We start from the raw sequence: 20,907 nt of genomic DNA, 5'->3' as shown, positions 1-20,907 counted from the left end.
AAAGCCTTGGAGCACGCCCGCAGTGGGACAGCCCAAGTGCGCCTGGGCTGTCCCGCTGTGGGCGTGCTCCAAGGCTTTGCTCCCCATCTCCCTGCAGACCAGGGAGACGGAGAGCAAAGCCACGGAGCACGCCCGCAGCGGGACAGCCCAAGCGCGCCCGGGCTGTCCCGCTGTGGGCGTGCCCCGTGGCTTTGCTCCTGTCCCCCTGGTCTGCTGGGGGGGTCCAGCAAAGCCGCTGGACCCCCCCAGCAGACCAGGGACACCAGAGCAAAGCCGCCGCCTGGGCGGCTTTGCTCGTTTGCCCGGGAGCAAACCTGCCCAGGCGGCGGCTTTGCTCGGGTGTCCCTGATCTGCTGGGGGGGGGGGTGTCCAGCGGCTTTGCTGGACCCCCCCAGCAGACCAGGGAGACCGGGAGAAGCTTTTCTCGCCCCGGAGGACACGGGTGGCGACCTGCCGCCCGTGAGCTCTGGGGTGAGAAAAGCCCCGTTCGTAAGTGCGGATCCGACATAAGTCAGATCCGCGTAAGTCGGGGACTGCCTGTATACACAAAGATATACTATATATGTGTGTTCATGCATACATATATGTAATTCAGCAAATTAAAAATTGGTGAATTTTTTTTAAGCTCTTCATTTGAAATGTGACTTTTTGCATTTTCATTATACAGGGAAGTAAGACAGACACAGGTGCACTGGACATTTCAGAGAGGGAACATTAAAAATGGACACACACAGTAGTATTTATTCCAATCCATGCAAAGATTTTATTTTTTACTGGTGAACTCAGAGAAAATGTTAAGTGCTAACCACAACTTGTAAACAAACCCCTTTCTCTCATACATACACACAACATGAACAATGAGACTTTTGCACATAGAATCTGACTGCCCTGGGACTATTATTTATCTTCGAAAATGTGAATGTCAAATCTGTGGTTTTGAGGTAAGCTAAATGGAAAATGCCAGCTTGGGTAGACCTAATCAGGATGCAGTTTGTTTGAATTGTAGATGGTATTTGCAATATAAGTTAAGTACTGTAATATAAAATTATGCATAAAGGGACAAATTTGATGTCCCTGCTCTGTTTTTACTTCATCCTTATTCATATCCTGAAGCCAATGAAGCTGTGTACAATCTTAGGAAAGGTTTGTATAATCTGATCGTCTGACTTTGTAAGAGGAATTTTGTCTGACTTGGATACTAGGTGGGCCAGGTTCTGAAGTTCTAAGTCAAGCCTTCTTTTTGTCTGTAGCAATGCAATAGAATTACATTACAGATTATTTGTTCAGAGCTTTGAAAACATACAGAGAATGTGTTCCTCATTCCACAGTTATTACTGTTATTAGCTTGTTCAGCAGCACAGCATAAAACTTTTCCCTCAAATCTGTTCATAATGATTTTTTTCAGATGCTATTGTCCCAGGTCTACAAGCCCTGCAATTAATTGAGTTTCCATTGGAGTGACAGCCCGCCAAAATGTTTGAAATAAACATGGCACAATTGCAATGCAAAGATACAGGCAAGAGAACAAAGTCTCTAGGGAGAGGGTGGAGCAGAATGGAAATGAGGGATTATAAATGTGGATAGAAGAAAAAAAGAGAGAAAGAAAGCGGGGAGGGGAGAGGGAAGGGGGGAGTAGTGAACAGGAGGCTGCAATCTGGCTTCAGAGTCCTCGGGCCATGAAGTGATACTGAAATAAGTCAATCTGTTGGAATCCATAGAAAATGAGTCCAGTCTGTGTGTGGTGACATGGTCCAGTATTGTGCTCTTGTTAGATACTAAACCAGCAGCAGAAGAAGTTTAAGGTAGAACAAGTCCTGGGAGAAAGCTTCTAAGTAGAAAGAAGCCAGAGGAGAGATGCACACAGAAGGATACTCTTGTTATTAAATTAGTGTCCGAGTGTGCTCTGTCTGCCAGAGTCACCATCCCAGACACAGTGACGGTCAGCCCAGAAGCCTGCATGTTTATTAGGACTATGTCTAGATTGCAAGCTTATTTCGGAAGAAGCTTTTCTGGAAGAGATCTTACGGAAAATCTTATTTTGAAAGAGAGCATCCACACAGCAAAAGCTAAAGGAAAAAGTGATGTGCTTTTTCGAAAGATAGCATCCACATTGATTGGACGCTATCTCACATTTAAGTTGTGATTAGTATGGACGGAGTGTCCACCAGAGCACCTGTGTTGTTTCCTGGAAGCCTCTTCTTTCAAAAGAACTCCTTCTTCTGCATCCACACACATCTTTTTCTGAAAAAGCTTTTTCGGAAAAAGGCTTCTTCCTTGTAGAAAGAGGTTTACCGCTGTCGGAAAAAACCCTCAGTTCTTTTGACTTTCTGTCGAAAGAACACAATAGCAGTATGGATGTAAGTATAGTTTTTCTGGAAAAATGGCTGTTTTTTCAGAAAAACACTGCAGTGTAGACATACCTATAGCAGCCCACATCCTATACCTGCAGCCCACATCCCTATAGAATCTGAGCATCTCAGATTCATTAAAGAGTTTTATCCTCACAACAACATTGAGAATAGGCATAGGGTGCATTAAATCATAGAATCATAGAATCATAGGACTGGAAGGGACCTCGAGAGGTCATCGAGTCCAGCCCCCTGCCCTCAAGGCAGGATCAAGCTCCGTCTACACCATCCCTGACAGATGTCTATCTAACCTGTTCTTAAATATCTCCAGAGAGGGAGATTCCACCACCTCCCTTGGCAATTTATTCCAATATTTGACCACCCTGACAGTTAGGAATTTTTTCCTAATGTCCAATCTAAACCTCCCCTGCTGCACTTTAAGCCCATTACTCCTTGTCCTGTCCTCAGAAACCAAGAGGAACAAATTTTCTCCTTCCTCCTTGTGACACCCTTTTAGATATTTGAAAGCCGCTATCATGTCCCCCCTTAATCTTCTTTTTTCCAAACTAAACAAGCCCAGTTCATGAAGCCTGGCTTCATAGGTCATGTTCTCTAAACCTTTAATCATTCTTGTCGCTCTTCTCTGTACCCTTTCCAATTTCTCCACATCTTTCTTGAAATGTGGCGCCCAGAACTGGACACAGTACTCCAGCTGAGGCCTAACTAGTGCAGAGTAGAGCGGCAGAATGACTTCACGAGTTTTGCTTACAACACACCTGTTAATACAACCTAGAATCATATTTGCTTTTTTTGCAACAGCATCACACTGTTGACTCATATTCAACTTGTGGTCCACTATGACCCCTAGATCCCTTTCTGCCATGCTCCTTCCTAGACAGTCGCTTCCCATCTTGTATGTATGGAACTGATTGTTCCTTCCTAAGTGGAGCACTTTGCATTTCTCTCTATTAAACCTCATCCTGTTTACCTCCAACCATTTCTCTAACTTGCTAAGGTCATTCTGAATTATGTCCCTATCCTCCAAAGAAGTCGCAACCCCACCCAGTTTGGTATCATCTGCAAACTTAATAAGCGTACTCTCTATCCCAATATCTACATCATTGATGAAGATATTGAACAGTATGGGTCCCAAAACAGACCCTTGAGGAACTCCACTTGTTATCCCTTTCCAGCAGGATTTAGAACCGTTAATAACCACTCTCTGACTACGGTTATCCAGCCAATTATGATTTGCTATAGTTTACATGGAAGAGCCCACCTGAGCCAGAAGCTGAACCTCAATCTCTTGAGTCCTCCCAATCTCCTATCTACTATACTAGATCACCCTTCCTCTCCTTCCATTAATAGGGCTTGACAGCTTAGGTGGCTGGCACTCAGCTAAGAACAGCCAGAGCCCATTCAAATTTTCCCAAGTTTGAAGGGAAAGGTTATGAGTTTAAGAGAGGAGTTATTTAGCAGCCTCAGACAGGGATGCCACTGATGGGGGCAGTGCCCCTTGGGATAATGGGCATGTTGGCCAATGCGTAGTGAGTACTACAAGTTTAGTTCATGCGCCTGGTGAAAGCATTGTCTTTTTCAACACTGTTGTTTGTCTTCAAGCAGGTGTATTTTGCAATAGACTGAGACAACTTATCCTTTCATAGTCAGTGCAGCAACTGCTCCTTCCTTCACTGTGATGACAAGGATAGATCTCAGCCTTCCTGCCCCAAACCTGCAAGCCCTCTTGGGCCATAGCATGAGCTAAACCAGAGAAGAGTTTCTATATCAAAATGATTTTTTTTGAATGGCTCCTCTGTGCTACTGTGTCAAAGGGTAAGTTGTTGTCTATAGCGTGGTGTTTGTGGTGTGCTTGCTACCACTTGTGCTCTTGACAGTATAGGGCCTATGATATATCATTGGTCAATTCTAATTCCATTCACTAGATGGCAGCAGTACACATACCTAATAGCTAGTTCATCACAGTGTTTTCATTTCACAATGGCATACTACAGTCAATGTCAAATACTAAATACTTTAAAAACTACGAAAAGATCACACTTAACATGCACATACTTACATCTTCAAACTTTACTTTTTACATGAGACCTCATATAACAGAGGTGTGCATTAGCCTCATTTAACTGATGGGGAAGCTTAACCAAGAGAGCTGAATCGGGCATGTCTAAACTGCAGTTTGACACCTGCAGCTGGGTTAAGGTGCTTTTAATTGCTTTGAAGCCTGAGTTCTAGGACATTCTGAGGTGAGAGGATCCCAGAGCTCAGTCTGCAGCCTAAGCTTTATCATTTGCATTGCAATTAAACAGCCCAGCAGCCTGAGCTCCAGCCAAATCAGCTGGCACGGGCCAGCTGTGGATATCTCATTGCAGTGCAGCCATACCCAGTCTATCTTGCTGAAGGTCACAGTACAAAGGCAGTGGAAGAGTGGGGTTAAGTGCCAGAAGCTTATGAATGAGGGTGCGTCTACACAGCAGGGCTTAACTTAAAATAAGCTATGCAAAGTGAGCGACATCAATTGTGTAGCGTGTTTCAAAATAGCTAATTTTGAATTTGGGAATGTCTACACAGCACTTACTTTGAAATAGAGCACTTTTCCTGTGACTTCCCTACTCCTCGTACAAGGAGGGTTACAGGAGGGAGGAGGTTCCATGAGGTTTAACTGGTAATTCGAAGTAAGGTTTTTTTTTTCAGAATCGCCCTTCTCTGCCGCGTGTAGACGTGGGCAGTTATTCCGGGCTAGTCAATTTCCAAAATGGCGACCGCCCAGGAACATGCTAATGAAGCACGGGATATTTAAATCCCGCGCTTCATTTGCAATTTCGGTTGCCCTCATTAGCCTCCCTAGTTCGAACTAGGGGGCTAGTGTAGACAGACCCTTAGGGAGTGAGGTCGGAGTACAGGGACCACTGCCTGGCAAGAGCACTGGATGGACAGAGTGGTTCTCATTATTTAGGGCCCCCCAGTTGGATGGGGCCTCTGGCACAGGCCTCATTGGTCCAGTGGCTAATTTGCCACTCCCGTCTCCACTCTCCCCTAGGTTTGCTTCCTTTAGTCAGGAGGAAGAGGAACTCCATGGGTGAGGAGGGAATGGACAAGTTGGCTGTTGCTCTGGTTAGATGTTTCTCCTACAGATGTTTTATTTTGGACTATACTATGTCACCCTGTGAGGACCTTTGCCCAGACTCTGCAAGTAAACACTAGCTGTACTGCTAGGTAGAAACGTCCACTGGGGCCTGTAAGCCTCAATTGTCAGAGTGTAATCCCCCTCCCCCACCCTCTTTGTTAGTTGCTGAGGCTCCTATTGTGTCCAGTATTCCCAGACGGCAGCCTGTAACCAGGGCTCTTTCATTAGCTATTTAACCTCTGGCCTGCAGCTGACACAGCTGTGCTCTCAGGGAGTAGGCAGCTTTACTGCCTACTGGCATTTCTTTTGTCACAAGCAGTCAGCTACATTTATTTGAAAGGAGACATGCACAGGAGCTGCAGCCACCACAAGTGCTTGTCACAGCATCACACCCACAAAAGCCTGCACAAAAAGCTCTCTGGTTTTCCTCTGATCTCATGCAACCCTAGTTCTGGGCCTGGGCATGTGGACTTGGCTCCTCCTTCAGCCATAAAGTTCTAAAGCTTAAAGCTTTTATCTGCAGCCAGATTGAGATAGCAGTAGCCATTAGCTGTAAAGCAAGGAGTCACACACCACATTCCCTCTAAATTACACTAAAATAGTGTTATCCCTGTTCAGGAGACCCTATCCTAATGGCACCCACAATCACCAGATGAAGAAACTGGTCTCAAGATGGTTAAAGAAAACTTAGTTTGCCAGCATTTTGTCTGGCAAAAGTTACTTATCTTAGTTGTGGTTGTGGAATCCTCATTCTGTGATTCTGGCCCTCACTTTCCTATTGTTTGTTTGTAGGATCTCTGTCTTTTAATTGTTTCTGTCTGCTGTATAATTAATTTTGCTAGGTGTAAAGCAATTAAGCTGGTGGGTATGATTGGTTAGGTAATTCTGTTACAGTATGTTACGATTGGTTAGTAAAATTTTAATAAAATAATTGGTTATGGTATAGCTAAGCAGGACGCAAGTTTCACTATATAAACTGGGGCATAAGAAGGAGATCAGTAGGAAAGGAAAAGAAGGAACAGAAAGAAGAAGAAAAGACCTGGAAGAAGAACTGCCCTCCAGAAGATAGGAAAGACATGGAAGAAAATACAGCCTAAGCTCAGAGCTGCCAAGAATCTCCTGTATGACCAGGACATGCAGCAACCCAGAATTGAGACGAGACTGACCATGCTTGGCCATCAGGAGAAGTTTGCCTGCCTTAATCAGGATTGGTGAGCATGGCACTGTGTGTTTAGCATGTGTATTCTGCTTGCTTGGTAACTGCTAATAAATAGCAAAAAAGGATATTACTGCATAAGGCTCTTTCACTGGCAAAAGAGCCTGCAAACCTGCAGGAATTACTCCCCGAGTCTTAGGAACTGGGTAAGGACGGGTATTTAAATTAAGAGGGTTCCACCTTGAGCCCTAGGAACTGGGTAAAGGGGTGTGTCCCTAGAGCCGTGGTCCCCAACACGGTGCCCGCGGGCACCATGGCGCCCGCAGGGGCATTTCCATGCGCCTGCCAGGAGCTCGGGGCTGGCCTGGCACCGGGCGCGCGGCGCTGGGAGCGCCGGCCCCGGGTGCGCGGCGCTGGGCGGGGGGAGCGCCGGCCCCGGGTGCGCGGCGCTGGGCGGGGGGAGCGCCGGCCCCGGGTGCGCGGCGCTGGGCGGGGGGAGCGCCGGCCCCGGGTGCGCGGCGCTGGGCGGGGGGAGCGCCGGCCCCCGGGCATGCAGCTATGGGGGGGCCGCCCCCGGGCATGTGGCTATGGGGGGGGCCGCCCCCGGCGCCTGGCGGGCGAATGGCCCCGCCCCCTGGCGCCCGACAACCTTGAAAGGTTGGGGACCACTGCCCTAGAGAATGTTGTGTGGGTAACACAGCTATATAACGTGTTATTCACCTGGCAGAGAGCAGGTGTGTTTCCATAGGTGACAGTGTCCATGCCTCAGATTCAGGGGAAGAAGTATGTGTGCATTGTTCCAGCATTCTTCTCCAAGAGTCCCCAAATGTGGTGGATTTTAGACAGACGGGGTGTGGACGAGGCACAGGCCTCAGACTGCATTGTTATATGTGTTTGGCATAGTAGGGAGGCGGAAGCTGTGAGGAGAATCTGCAGAGCTTCTGGCCAGATGGGACACATGCCCACCAGCTTTAGAAATGTTGCATTTTGCAAGGCTTCGGCTCTGTTCTCTAGTGCTCAGAACGCTGTGGTCAGATCTGTACTACAAACTTACATATATCTTACAATACTAGGACTGGAAGGGACCTTGAGAGGTCATCAAGTCCAGTCCCCTGCCCCCACAGCAGGACCGAGCACCTTCTAGATCATCCCTGATAGATGTCTATCCAGCCTGCTCTTAAATATCTCCAGAGGTGGAGATTCCACAACCTCCCTAGGCAATTTATTCCAGTGTTTAACCACCCTGACAGTTAGGAAGTTTTTCCTAATGTCCATTCCAAATCTCCCTTGTTACAATTTTGGCCCATTGCTTCTTGTCCTAACATAGATATACTGTCCTCACATAGTTATACTGCCTTAACCTCTGGTATAGACAGCACTCTGATGATAGGAGAGCATCTCCCATCGACATATCCACCTGTTTGAGGGACTGTGGCTAAACTACACTGATGGGAGAAGCTCTCCCTTCGGTGTAGGAGCTTCTTTATCAAAGTGTTATAGTGGCTTAGCTGCAGCATTTCAGTGCTGTATGTGTGGCTAAGCCATTAGACCATGGGGAGGTACCACAAAACCAGGAATGGCTATTATCACCATGACTATGGCAAATGCTAAGGGCAGGTGAACAGAGCGTTTGTCCTGGGGGCACAGACCTGCTCCAATTGGGTGCTTGTGAGGGGGGTGTTTGGGTGCCAAAAACCTTTTCTAGTCTGGCTGTCAATATGGTTGTTGCTGCTTTTGAGCTTGATGTCTTTGCCTCCATCTTTTCCTTCTCTAGGATCCTCTTGCTTTAGGAGCCACTGCAAGTATCACCATGCGGCCATGTAGCAAGCACCTTCAGCAGCTGCTTGCTTACTTCCTAGACAGTGGTGAGTTTACATTATTTTATGTTCTGGGTTATGCAGGATGTCCAACTAGATGCACAGAGCAATCTCTTCAAGCTTGAAGAGTCATGGGTATTGATAATGATAGGTAAACTGAGTCCCAAGAAAAGCTTTTATTTAACTTAAACCCTGTTTGATCACATTGCAGCTAGAGGGGACTTGAGTGAGTTAATGCAAATTATGAAGGGACTAAGGAAAGTTAAGCAGTTCTTCCATTTGTATCCTGTGCTGTTATATGACAACTAATGGCGTGGGAAAGCCTTCTATCTATGACTGTTTACTTTTGTCTATTATGTTAGATTTGCTCTGTGGCTGAGCACTTTCACACTCGGTGCATAGAACACAGAGCGCTGCATAATTCCTCTCTCGGCATGCTGAGTGCTCTTTAAGAGGTCTGTTGATCTAGAACTGTCCAAATGAATCATAGCATGCATTTTTACATCAATTTTACCCAGTCCACATTTCTCATTGATTTTTCAGTAGAAATTTTCCTGAGTGAGAGCCAGAGGATGTAGGAGCTAATCAGGATGTAGGTGTCCCATCTTAACAACTCAGGTTATAGCCTTTGCGAAAGAAGGTACATTTCTACACTGTTTTACACTCACCTGCCCAGTAACTAACAGCTGTAGTACTACCTGGCTCTAACCTAGCACTCTCCTACCTTTGGGCAAGAGAGACCTGGAAGTGAATGTGGGCACACAGGAGAATTCCATCCCAGACATATTTCTCAATCTATTGTATCCAGCTGAGCCCTGGATTTGCTTCAATCCCACGGACAGAGATAAATACCTTCAGGATCTATATACAGCATTCCTAAAACCGAAATACCCACCTGGCAAAGTGCAAAAACAGATTGACAGAGCCAAAAAAGAACCCAGACACAAATTACTTCAAGACAAACCCCAAAAAGAAAACAACAGAATTCCACTTCTAATTACCTACAGTCTACAACTTAAACCCCTCCCACACATTATCCACAATCTACAACCTATCTTGGACAATGACCCCTCACTCTCAGAGGCCTTGGGGGAAAGGCCTATTCTTGCTTACAGAAAACCCCCCAACATGAAAAAAAAACCTCTGGAAACAATGCCACACAGTTACATCATAAGTATCCAGGAACCCACCCCTGCAATCAGCCCCATTGCCAACTCTGCCCACATATCTATATAAGCTCATTCATCACTGGAGCCAACCACATAGCCACCAAATCAGAAGCTCATTTAACTGCACATCCAGTAATGTGATCTATGCTATCAAATGCCAGCAGTGCTCCACTGTAATAAATATTGGACAAACTGGACAGTCCCTATGGGAAAGAATCAATGGACAGAAATCAGATATCAGTAAAGGGAACATACAGAAACCTGTTGGTGAACACTTTAATTTGCCTCGTCATTCATTAAGAGATCTTCAAGTTGCGGTTTTGTTACAGACCAATTCCACAAGCCAAATACACAGGGAAGGGTTGGAACTACAATTCATTCACAAGTTTAATACTCATGCCAATGGTTTGAATCGAGATACCAGATGACTGGGACATTATCAACCAACCAAGCAATGAAGGTGCCAATGGTTCTTTGTCTGTGTAGATTCTGGTGTTAGTACTCTTCCTCTCTAATTGCTAACTAATGGTCCTTATCTGCTTCTTTTAATTATCCAGTTTTTAGGTGCTTATAGATTGCCGGTTTTACCAGCTTGCTTTTCCCTTTGATATTTATATACCCAGTGCCTCCTTTTGTTCCCCCCCCCAAATCTTCTCCCCTATTTATTTTGGTGTTCTGTACGTACAACACTCTAGTCACCTGAGGAAGTGGGCTGTGCCCATGAAAGCTCATGATACCATCTATATGTTTTGTTAGTCTTTAAAGTGCTACCATACTACATGTTGTTTTTTAAGTTTATCCTGTACAGACTAACTCAGGGTATGTCTACACTACAAAGTTAGTTCGAACTAACGGATGTTAGTTCGAACTAACATTCATAGCCGCCACACTAGCGCTCCGTTAGTTCGAATTTAATTCGAACTAACGGAGCGCTTAGTTCGAACTAGGTAATCCTCATTCCACGAGGATTAAGCCTAGTTCGAATTTACTAGTTCGAATTAAGGGCTGTGTAGACCCTTAATTCGAACTAGTGGGAGGCTAGCCCTCCCCAGGTTTCCCTGGTGGCCACTCTGGGGAAACTCGTCTGCCCCCCTCCCGGCCCCGGACCCCTTAAAGGGGCACGGGCTGGCTACGGTGCCCGTGCCAGGTGCAAGCCTGCCAGCACCCAGCCAGCAGACCCTGCACCTGGCACGGATTGAGCCACCCACCCGATGCCCCCCAGCCCTCCCCCTCTTCCCGGGACCAGGCTGGCGGCTCCCGGGAGCTTGCCCGGGACTGCAAGAGGCGGGCACCCGCCTGGGCTAGTGCGGACATCGTGGACCTTGTCCACAATCTCCGCACTAGGCACAGGAAAGTGGCCGGCTAGGGCAGGAGAGCTGGCAGCATGGCCACCCAGGAGCAGGTGTGCATGAAAATCAAGGGGGTCAGACCAAAGGTCCATCTAGCCCAGTAGCCTGTCTGAACGAGGTGTACAGATAGTTCGGATTAGGAAGCCTAATCCGAACTATCTAGTCCATGCCGCGTGTAGCCGCGCGGCACGGGGTTCGCACTAGCCGGCTTTTAAAAATGGCGACGCCGGCTTTATGCTAATGAAGCCCGGGAAATTCAAATCCCGGGCTTCATTAGCAAGTTCGGTATGCATACATTACCCCCCTAGTTCGAACTAGGGGGGTAGTGTAGACATACCCTTATTTAGTCTCCTAACTTCCACTGATTTCAATTAAAGTTAGGAGCCTAAGAGGATCTGAGTCTAAGTTCAGGGCAATGAAATCTCATATTTCAGTGCATAAATAAAGGATATCATGAAAGGCATGGTTGTCCACATGCATAGGTGCATTCAGGTAAATGCACCACTGGTGTAATCTGTAGAAGTCTATAGAGTTAGGACGGGGATTAATCTGGTTACTTGGTCACTGTTTTTTTTTCTCTAGTCTTTTCAAAAAGACCCAGTATTGGCCACTGCCAGAGGCATGATACTAGACTAATTGGACTACAGATACACCTGCCAATATCACAGAGCTACAAATAGGAACATCTGGGGAGAAAAAAACAGGGACAAATGAAATACATTGAAATTTTAACTGGTAGAGCTTTTTAGAGAACAGTGATGTATATATCTAGCTAAAATACCCTTTCTCCTTTATATATAGGTTAGACTGATTATTTCCAGTGCAAGTGGATCAAGAGAGGCTCTGCAGTGATGTAAAGCAGCATATTCCTGTGTGATGATGTGGGGATCTGTCCACATACCAGGTATGAATTATGAGTGTGATTATGAACCATCTGTATGGCTTTGTGTCAAGCTGCAAACTCCATTTTGAATGACTTGCTGTCTTTGTGTCTCCATGTTGAACAGAAATTTCAAGGCATGAGGGCCTGGGCCTAAAACTTGAGGGTCGTTAATTCTTGATGATCTATTCAAACAGAAGTATGGTTGGCCAGGTAGTGGTAACAAAGCAACAGGTCACCTGGTGAGGGATTTGAAACTAAAACAATGCTTGACAAAGTGAGTGGATGGTTATAGAATAGAGGGTCTCTCAGCAGCCATTTGAAAGAGCACAAGTGACCACAAGCAGACATAGAGGAAGCCTGGATGGGAGAGTGGAAGGATACTGATAATAGAAGTTGGAGTAAGAGAAATAGAATGATTCTGAAAGAAGCCATTTGCTGCAGGCGGGTCATGGCCTGCTCAGAAGGCTCTGCCAAAGCCCAGAGCACTCTCCAGAGTGCTGGGACAGGTGTACAGGTGTGTTTATTATTTTGTGTAGATCTGTGTATTGCTTATGTTACTTAAGCAGAGCACTGTTGTTTAGAATTCTGTGCAAAGTCTGTGTCAGCTTCACTTCCAAAAACCTTGTAGTGTAAACATAGCCTAAGGGATTGCAACCTTGCTGGGCTGCTCTGGCAGTCAGGATCAGAAGAGAATTGTTGTTGTAAGTGTATCGGCTGAGCTGATCATTTCTTTGTTTAGGGGGGTCTGAGCTGTGAAGCCCAGATCTTGATTACAGATTTTCCTAGGGTCCTGTGGAGTTTGCATCAGGCCTAGCTCCAGTTCTGCGTGAGCTAGACAGGCTCTGATTATGGAAGGCCTGGCTGCTTCTCTCTGGAAATATATAGTGAGGTTGTTTTCAGCACTAGATCCTTGTAAATAGGTTTGGTTACACTGCATAGCAGGGAAATTCCAAGTTGGCAGCCACACAGTCTCGGCTCGCAGCCTGCCCTGGAATGTAGGGACTGAGTTCCCCAGGGAACTCTCAAAATGCACTCTATGGCGGTGACAGTTACCCACCAGGCCCTTCCCAATGTAAGGAGTATTCACAGGCTGGCAGCATGAAATAATTCAGAGCTGAAGCAGCCTCAGGGTTTGTCCTGATTCATCTTTTTGACAGATCTAAAAGGTGAATTTAGTCCTGTGTATGAGAGAGGCCCTCGTGACTATAGACCCCTATTTGCTCTCTGAACAGGAGTGACACCAGCAATAACTCTCTGCTGCACTGCCAGAGAGAGCCCGAGGGAGAGAACATAAGAATGGCCGTACTGGGTCAGACCAAAGGTCCATCGAGCCCAGTACCCTGTCTGCCGACCATGACCAATGCCAGGTGTCCCTGAGGGTGTGAATCGAACAGGTAATGATCAAGCAATCTCTCTCCTGCCATCCATCTCCACCCTCTGACAGACAGAGGCTGGGGACACCGTTCCTTTCCCGTACTGGCTAATAGCCATTTATGGACTTAACCTCCATGAATTTATCTAGTTCTCTTTTAAACCCTGTTATAGTCCTAGCCTTCACAACCTCCTCAGGCAAGGAGTTCCACAGGTTGACTGTGCGCAGTGTGAAGAAGAACTTCCTTTTATTTGTTTTAAACCTGCTGCCCATTAGTTTCATTTGGTGGCCCCTAGTTCTTATATTACGGGAACAAGTAAATAACTTTTCCTTATTCACTTTTTCCACACCATTCATGATTTTATAGACCTCTATCATATCCTCCCTTAATCTCCTCTTTTCCAAGATGAAAAATCCCAGTCCCTTTAATCTCTCCTCACATGGGACCCATTCCAAACCCCTAATCATTTTAGTTGCCCTTCTCTAAACATTTTCCAGTGCCAGTATATCTTTTTTGAGATGAGGAGACCACATCTGTACACAGTATTCAAGATGTGGGCGTCCCATGGATTTATATAAGGGCAATAAGATATTCTCCATCTTATTCTCTATCCCTTTTTTAATTATTACTAACATCCTGTTTGCTTTTTTGACTGCCGCTGCACACTGCGTGACGTCTTTAGAGAACTATCCATGATGACTCCAAGATCTCTTTCCTGATTAGTTGTAACTAAATTAGCCCCCATCATATTATATGTCTAGTCGGGGTTATTTTTTCCAATGTGCATTACTTTACATTTATCCACATTAAATTTCATTTGCCATTTTGTTGCCAAGTCACTTAGTTTGCTGAGATCTTTTTGAAGTTCTTCACAGTGTGCTTTGGTGTTAACTACCTTGAGCAGTTTAGTATCATCTGTAAACTTTGCCACCTCACTATTTACCCCTTTCTCCAGATCATTTATGAATAAGTTGAATAGGATTGGTCCTAGGACTGACCCTTGAGGAACACCACTACTTACCCCTCTCCATTCTGAAAATTTACCATTTATTCCTACCCTTTGTTTCCTGTCTTTTAACCAGTTCTCAGTCCATGAAAGGATCTTCCCTCTTATCCATGACAACTTAATTTACGTAAGAGCCTTTGGTGAGGGACCTTATCAAAGGCTTTCTGGAAATCTAAGTACACTATATCTACTGGATTCCCCCTTGTCCACGTTTGTTAACCCCTTCAAAGAACTTTAATAGATTAGTAAGACATGATTTCCCTTTACAGAAACCATGTTGACTTTTGCCCAACAAATTATGTTCTTATATATGTCTGACAATTTTATACTTTACTATTGTTTCAACTAATTTGCCCGGTACTGACGTTAGACTTACTGTTCTGTATTTGCCGGGAGCGCCTCTAGAACCCCTTTTAAATATTGGCGTTCCATTAGCTATCTTGCAGTCATTGGGTACAGAAGCAGATTTAAAGGATAGATTACAAACCACAGTTAATAGTTCCGCACTTTCACATTTGAGTTCTTTCAGAACTCTTGGGTGAATGTCATCTGGTCCCGGTGACTTGTTACTGTTAAGTTTATCAATTAATTCCAAAACCTCCTCTAATGACACTTCAATCTGTGACAAGTCCTCAGATTTGTCACCTACAAAGGATGGGTCAGGTTTGGGAATCTCCCTAATGTCCTCAGCAGTGAAGACTGAAGCAAAGAATTCATTTAGTTTCTCCGCAATTACTTTATTGTCTTCAAGTGCTCCTTTGGTATCTCGATCATCCAGGGATTCCTGCTTCTGATGTACTTAAAAATATTTTGTTATTACCTTTTGAGTTTTTGGCTAGCTGTTCTTCAAACTCCTTTTTGGCTTTTCTTATTACATTTTACACTTAATTTGGCAGTGTTTATGCTTCTTTCTATTTACCTCGCTAGGATTTGACTTCCACTTTTTACAAGATGTCTTTTTATCTCTCACTGCTTCTTTTACATGGTTGTTAAGCCACAGTGGCTCTTTTTTAGTTCTTCTATTACGTTTTTTTAATTTGGGGTATACATTTAAGTTGGGGCCTCTATTGTGGTGTCTTTGAAAACTGTCCATGCAGCTTGCAGGGATTTTACTCTAGTCACTGTACCTTTTAATTTCTGTTTAACTAACCTCATTTTTGCATAGTTCCCCTTTTTTAAATTAAATGCCACAGTATTGGTCTGCTGAGGTGTTCTTCCCAGAACAGGAATGTTAAATGTTATTATATTATGGTCACTATTCCCAAGCGGTCCTGTTATAGTTACCTCTTGGACCAGATCCTGCGCACCACTCAGGACTAAATCGAGAATTGCCTATCCCCTTGTGGGTTCCTGTACCAGCTGCTCCAAGATGAAGTCATTTAAGGTATCAAGAAATTTTGTGTCTGCATCTTGTCCCAAGGTAACATGTACCCAGTCAATATGAGGATAGTTGAAATCCCCCACTACTATTGAGTTCTTTATTTTGATAGCCTCTCTAATCTCCCTTAGCATTTCACAGTCACTATTACTGTCCTGGTCAGGTGATCGATAATAGATCCCTATTGTCAGGACTTGACAAATGGCAGCAAAAGCCGCTCGCCAGCCCCGCACTGCGCATGCGTAAGACCTGCATTGCGCATGCGCGCGCCACAAATGAACGGGGCGCCCAGCTGAAATCTACTCGCCACGGGCAAGTAAATTCAATACTTTGTTGAGCCCTGTCTGTTGTTATATTCTATTTAGAGCAGGGAATTGCTATCCATAGCGATTCTATGGAACATGTTGATTCATTTAAGATTTTTACTTCATTGGATTCTAAATTCTCTTTCACATATAGTGCCACTCCTCAACCCGCTCGATCTCTTCTGTCCTTCCGATATATTTTGTACCTGGAATGATTGTCCCCCATTGATTGTCCTCACTCCACCAGGTTTCTGTGATGCCTATTATATCAGTATCCTCCTTTAACACGAGGCACTCATGTTCACCCATCTTACTTTTTAGACTTCTAGCATTTGTGTACTTTAAAAACTTGTCACTGTTTCTTTGTCTGCCCTTTTCTGATGTGTCAGATGCTTTTTTATGTGAATGCTTTTTGTCTGATCTGGCCCATACTTTATCCTCTTCCATCCTCTCCTCCTGACTAAAACCTAGAGAATCTCTATCAATAGACTCACCTCTAAGAGATGTCTCTGTCCGATCCACATGCTTCTCCACACCAATTGGCTTTCCCCCATCTCTTAGTTTAAAATCTGCTCTGCAACCTTTTTAATGTTAAGTGCCAGCAGTCTGGATCCACTTTGGTTTAGGTGGAGCCCATCCTTCCTGTATAGGCTCCCCCATCCCAAAAGTTTCCCTAGTTCCTTATAAAGCTAAACCCCTCCTCCCTACACCATTGTCTCATCCACGCATTGAGCATCTGAAGCTCTGCCTGCCTACCTGGCCCTGCGTGTGGAACTGGAAGCATTTCTGAGAATGCCACCATAGAGGTCCTGGATTTAGGCTGCTCTTTCCTAGTAGCCTAAATTTGGCCTCCAGGACATCTCTTCTGCCCTTCCCTATGTCATTGGTACCTACGTGTACCACGACCACCGGCTCCTACCCACACTACACATAAGTCTATCTAAATGCCTTGAGAACCGCAATCTTCGCACCGTACAGTTCTCCCAGTCATCGCAAACCCAGCTATCTACATTTCTAATGATCAAATCTCCCATTAATAACACCTGCTTTTTCCTACTGACTGGAGTTCCCTCACCTGGAGAGGTAACCTCAATGCGAGAGGATACCCCAACATCTGGAAGGAGACTCTCGACTATGGGAAGGTTTCCCTCTGCTCCTTTCCTGAGCCTTTCATCCTCCTTAACGGCGCAGGGGCTGTCTGACCAGAGGTGGGAAATTCTACAGTGTCCTGGAAAGCCTCATCTATGTATCTCTCTGCCTCCCTCAGCTCCTTCTGTTCAGCCACCCTGGTCTCCAAAGCCCGTACGTGGTCTCTGAGGGCCAGGAGCTCCTTGCACCGAATGCACACATATGCCACCGGTCCATGGGGCAGGTAATCATACATGCTACACTGAGTGCAATAAACAGAATAGTCCCCACTCTGCTTTTGGGCTTCTGCCTGCATTCTCTCCTGTAGCTACCTAGGTTATTAATAGGATATCAAAACTTCCTGATTTAAAACCTTTAAACTGAACTATAAAGAATGGCAAGTGTATAAAGAATGATCCCTTCCCACTCCCCTTCCAAACTTCCTCTCAAAACTCCCTGTTTTCTGCTCTTGGTCGCTGACTCACTGCTTTATAAAGCCCTGGCCTGTCTGATAGCCCCGCCCCCTGACTAAGGCTCAGCCAATTAACAGAGGCTTCTAGATTTCAAACCTTTACAAGCTCACAGCTTCCAACTGCCGGCCACAGCATATGCTCCTTCAGACAAATAAAGAGACAAACACAAGCTCAGCACACAGCAAGTAACCCCCAAACACACACTACAGACAGCCGCTTACCTCAAGGGTCCTGTATTTGCTCCTCCTTCACCTGGAGAACTCCCTCTCAAAATTCCCTGTTTGCTGACCCTGTTCACAAAGAAGGTGGGAAGTTCAGTCCTTGCAACTTCTTCATTCATTCTTTTGCTCCTCTATGGAGCCTACCAGCTATTGTGATGGCTGTCTGCCTGTTGGGACCTGGATGTAGACTCACCAACTCACATAACCCTGGCCACCCACCATGCTGCCATCATGTTAACATCATCTTGGCACTGCCAGTGAGTGGATCTAGCCATCATGCCCTCTAAGACATTCCCACTAGCCTTCAACTTCCTAGCTCTACTCCTGCTGCAAAGCCTGTATGTGAATGGAGGAATTTCTAAGTTTGTTGTCAGCCACAAACAGGAGCTACAGGTGTGAAATTCTGCGGTTCATCTTAATGAGGTGTCCAGTTTCAAACTTAATGTCCAACCTAAACCTCCCTTCCTGCAGTTTAAGCCCATTGCTTCTTGTCCTATCCTCAGAGGCCAAGGAGAACAATTTTTCTCCCTCCTCCTCGTGACACCCTTTTAGATGCTTGAAAACCACTATCATGTCCCCTCTCAGTCTTCTCCTTTCCAAACTAAGCAAGCCCAGCTCTTTCAGTCTTCCTTCATAGGTCATGTTGTCTAGACCTTTAATCCATCTTGCTCTTCTCTGGACCTTCTCCAATTTCTCCACTTCTTTCTTGAAATGTGGTGACCTGAACTGGACACAATACTCCAACTGAGGCCTAATCAGCACAGAGTAGAGTGGAAGAATGACTTCTTGTGCCTTGCTCATAACACTCCTGTTAATGCATCCCAGAATCATGTTTGCTTTTTTTTGCGACAGCATCACATTGTTGACTCATATTTAGCTTGTGGTCCTCTATGACTCCTAGATCCCTTTCTGCAGTACTCCTTCCTAGATAGTCGCTTCCCGTTCTCTGTGTGTGAAATTGATTGTTCCTTCCTAAGTGGAGTACTTTGCATTTGTCCTTATTAAACTTCATCCTATTTACCTCAGACCATTTCTGCAGCCAGTTATGCACTCACCTTATAGTAGCCCCATCTAAGTTGTATTTGTCTAGTTTATTGATCATGCGAGAACATATCAAATGCCTTACTAAAGTCTAGGTATAGCACGTCCACCACTTCTCCATTATTCTCATGACTCGTTATCCTATCAAAGAAAGCTATCGGATTGGTTTGACATTATTTGTTCTTTACAGGTCCATGCTGGCTGTTACCTATCGCCTTATTATCTCCCAGGTGTTTGCAGATGAATTCCTTAATTACCTGTGTCATTATCTTTCCTGGCACAGAAGTTAAATTGACTGGTCTGTAGTTTCCTGGGTTGTTCTTATTTCCCATTTTATAGATGGGCACTATATTTGCCCTTTTCTAGTCTTCTGGAATTTCTCCTTTCTTCAGAGATGATAGTTAAAGGTTCAGATACCTCCTCTATCAGTTCCTTGAGTATTCTAGGACGCATTTCATCAGGTACTGGTGACTTGCAGACATCTAACTTTTCTAAATGATTTTTAACTTCTTTTTAAAATTTATGTTCTAAACCTATCCCATTCCCACTAATATTCACTATGTTAGGCATTCCTTCATCAGACTTCTTGGTGAAGACCGAAACAAAGAAGTCTTTAAGCACCTCTACCATTTCCAAGTTTCCTATTATTATTTCTCCCTCCTCACTGAGAAATGTGTCTACCCTGTCCTTGGTCTTCCTCTTGTTTCTAATTTATTTATAGAAAGTCATCTTGTTTCCCTGTGTCTCTATAGCTAGTTTGAGCTCGTTTTGTGCCTTTTCCTTTCTAATCTTGCCCCTGCATTCCTGTGTTGTTTGCCTATATTCATCCTTTGTAATTTGTCCTAGTTTCCGCTATTTATGACTCCTTTTTTATTTTTAGATCGTGCAAGATGTCCAGGTTAAGCCAAAGTGGACTTTTGCCATAGGGTATGTCTACATTGTATTCCTCTTCAGAGAGAGGAATGCAAATACAGACAAGCAAAATTGCAAATGGAGCGTGGATTTGAATTTCCCGCGCTTCATTTGCATAATCATGGACTGCCACTTTTCCAAAATAGCATCTTTTGAGAAAACAAACGTGATAAGGGCGAGGAGTAAGGGTTATTTCGAAGGAAGGGTTTTTTCTCGAAATAACCCTTACAAAGATGCTATTTCAGAAAAGCGGCGGTCCGCAATTATGCAAATGAAGCACGGGAAATTCAAATCCACGCTTCTTTTGCAATTTTGCTTGTCTGTATTTTCATTCCTCTCTCTGAAGAGGAATGCAATGTAGACATACCCAAACCTTCTATCTTTCCTATGCAGCAGAATGGCTTGTTTTGGGGCCCTTAATACTGTCCCTTTGAAAAACTGCCAATTCTGTTTTTCCCCTTAGTCTTGCTTCTCATGGGACCTTACCTACCAGCTCTCTGAGCTTACTAAAATCTGCCTTCCTGAAATCCATTGTCTCTATTTTGCTGTTCTCCCTTCTACTATTTCTTAGAATCATGAACTCTATGAATTCATGATCACTTTCACCCAAGCTGCCTTTCACTTTCAGATTCTCAGCCATTTCCTCCCTATTTGTTAAAATCAAATGTAGAACAGCTTCCCCCCAGTAGCTTTTTCAACCTTCTGAAAGAAAAAGTTGTATTCAATGCAGTCCAAGAACTTGTTGGATAGTCTGTGCCCCGCTGTGTTAGTTTCCCAACATATGTCTGGATAGTTGAAGTGCCCCATCATCCCAAATCCTGTGTTTTTAATGATTTTGTTAGTTGTTTAAAAAAAGCCTCATCCACCTCTTTTACCTGGGTAGGTGGTCTGAAGTAGACCCCTAGCATTACATCACCCTTGTTTTTTTACCTCTTTTAACCTAACCCAGAGACTCTCAACACCTCTGTCTCCTCAGTCCAAGTGTATACATTTTTAATATATAAGGCAACATCTCCTCCCTTTAATCCCTGCCTATCCTTCCTGAGTAAGCTGTACTCTTCTATACCAATATTCCAGTCATGTGTATTATTATCCCACCAAGTCTCTGTGATGCCAACAATGTCATAGTTGTGTCCTACTGAATCCTCTTCTGCTCATTTACAAAGCTTTGGCTGTTGGCCTTATGGTCAGTAAATGGGGGGTTTG

General features: G+C 44.8%; 1 protein-coding gene across 9 annotated transcripts in view; it reads left to right on the top strand.

Annotated features, from left to right (window-relative positions):
* The window catches only part of FBXL16 (F-box and leucine rich repeat protein 16), a 278,323-nt gene that overhangs the window by 61,765 nt on the left and 195,651 nt on the right, over positions 1 to 20,907 (top strand). For 5 of the 9 annotated variants that reach the window (XR_016350696.1, XM_089782154.1, XM_089782152.1 and 2 more), the window contains 2 exons: positions 8,421 to 8,511; positions 11,783 to 11,885. The gene's annotated coding sequence lies outside the window, so the exon portion shown is untranslated. Of the gene's footprint in view, positions 1 to 3,580; positions 6,702 to 8,420; positions 8,512 to 8,541; positions 9,104 to 9,961; positions 10,093 to 11,782; positions 11,886 to 20,907 lie in introns of those variants that run through there. The other 4 variants (XM_089782156.1, XM_089782155.1, XM_089782151.1 and 1 more) reach the window with 3 other exon arrangements.

This window comes from Pelodiscus sinensis, chromosome 15, assembly GCF_052426305.1.
Source record: "Pelodiscus sinensis isolate ZL-2025 chromosome 15, ASM5242630v1, whole genome shotgun sequence".
NCBI lineage: Eukaryota > Metazoa > Chordata > Testudines > Trionychidae > Pelodiscus > Pelodiscus sinensis.
This window is presented reverse-complemented; position numbering and strand designations above follow the sequence as displayed.